At 37.7% G+C, this 2,077-nt stretch overlaps 1 long non-coding RNA gene across 1 annotated transcript; it reads right to left on the reverse strand.

Annotated features, from left to right (window-relative positions):
* Positions 1–875: 875 nt before the first annotated feature.
* LOC139134899 (uncharacterized) lies at positions 876–1,858 on the reverse strand. Its single transcript, XR_011552906.1, has 3 exons — positions 1,781–1,858; positions 1,406–1,536; positions 876–981 (listed from the first exon to the last, which is right to left on the reverse strand). It is a non-coding gene; the product is annotated as an uncharacterized lncRNA (long non-coding RNA).
* Positions 1,859–2,077: the final 219 nt, after the last annotated feature.

Below are 2,077 nucleotides of genomic sequence, written 5' to 3' on the forward strand. Positions count from 1 at the left end.
ATTAACGAATTCAAAGTAAGTTATAGACTTGAAATGCTATTGCAAGACACTATCCTTTCCGTTCATAAGTACATCTTACTATCTTCACTTGAAGAGGGCGCTCTTGTAGGATGGCAGAACTAGAACAATTCGCAAAGGAAGCTAGTTTATATAGCAAGTGAGCGAAAGCTGTCTGAATATGTGTACGGTCTACCGGGGGTAAAACAATAACATCACATTAAACCACACTTGGCGTGTTGGCAAATGTTTTTGGTCAGAATTTTCTTACATTTTTCCTGCAAAGGATGTACGCTACACATTTTAAAACTTATCGCGGGAAAAGAATCGTAAAAGAGCCTCGTCTTCGGTCCAGTTAGTACCAGTCACTATAGGGAAAAAGTGCGTGACTAGAGCGAGAAACTGACACTTTCTCGCAATCGCTGAGAATCTCTTCTTATTCTCAACGCTGTCGGTGAGAAAATTTTAATCTCCACTGGAGATTGGTGAGAAATTCACACCTTGGCGAGAATCAAGTGAGAGAATAAATTCTCACCGGTGAGAATGGAAATTCTCACTAAGTACAGCGAGAATTGAAATTCACTGGCGAGAATCATCAAGACTCGCAGTTCATTGGCAAGAATCATAAAGACTCCGACCGGCGAGTCTTGATGATTCTCGCCAGTGAATTTCAATTCTCGCTGTACTTAGTGAGAATTTCCATTCTCACCGGTGAGAATGATGTCACACTTGATTCTCGCCAAGGAGTGCATTTCTCACCAATTTCCAGTGGAGATTAAAATTTTCTCACCGACAGCGGTGAGAATAAGAAGAGATTCTCACCGATTGCGAGAAAGCGTCAGTTTCTCGCTCTAGTCACGCACTTTTTCCCTATAGTGAGTGCTGTATCTACTTTGGTGGATGACGTCATAGACAGTCAGAAATACATCCGGGAACGTTTCCAGAAAGTAGACAGCAGGTGTCTCTGTGGCAGCAGCGTTGGTTCTGTTAAAGATGATGACTGTGTATCAATTGCAATACTTTGAAACAGTTTCATTAAGGCAAGGTTGAGAAACCAATTCAACAGGTCAATGGACAGTGTACACTGATGAAGCAATGGTAAAATCGAGATCGTAATGAAAACGTCGACCGATTTTAATTTCCAGTTAATACCTCGAGCAAACCAGGAAAACGTCTTAAACTTTTAAGTGTAATCATGCCTCATATTGTATCTGGATAACCATCAATAACATGACTTATTTTCTAAAAGATTTTGCCATTATTCAAAAATACATCACATGATACACAAGTAGAAAAAGTATAAAATATCTTACAAAATGCCTTACACATAAAGGATATGGTAATAACAAATTACCAGTCTGTAGATATCTTGTTTTGAGGGATACGATATCATTGTTGATCCACTTACGTGTTATGCTTTGGCATTGAAGTGTCGGCATAGTAACATGTTTTCATGAACTTCAACAGTTCGGCAGCATTTGGTCCAATGGTGGCGTCCTTGACAAATGAAGAATATGGTCCCGTCCGCACTTTGTCAACCTAGTCGTATGAAACAATAAACAAATAAAACGCATTTTATCATGCCAGTTGAAGTAAACCGAATAGGAACAAAGGTTCGTTTAATCCTCTTTTTGGCCGCAATTCTCTGGTAACTATTACTAAATCTTGTTTTCCGTTGCCCATAAGTCAAATTAATTGGTCAATTTTAATGCTCCCATTACGTTTTATTTATAATAGATAAATCTATCTTTTGACATAATAAAATCAAATTTTATATTCCTACCCAATTCACAATGTTCACCTTCTCTCCTGATGTGTTGATCTCCGATTGCAGAATATGGCTGGAATTTGTAATAAGACGTCATTCAAGGTACAATGAAAAGAAACAATTTAACAAAGTCAACGAACAAATAGAAAATCACAAGAACAATAGGGTCATCTCAAACCATATAAGTGGAGCATAAAGGAAATTGAAAAACTAATCGGCATCACTATTTCATTATTAGATACTTTACATTGCCAAAAGTTGTTTGAAAAGTTGTTTAGATTACATAAACACTGCCGCCTATGTTTTTACAAT

The sequence above is a fragment of the Ptychodera flava genome, chromosome 1, assembly GCF_041260155.1.
Source record: "Ptychodera flava strain L36383 chromosome 1, AS_Pfla_20210202, whole genome shotgun sequence".
NCBI lineage: Eukaryota > Metazoa > Hemichordata > Enteropneusta > Ptychoderidae > Ptychodera > Ptychodera flava.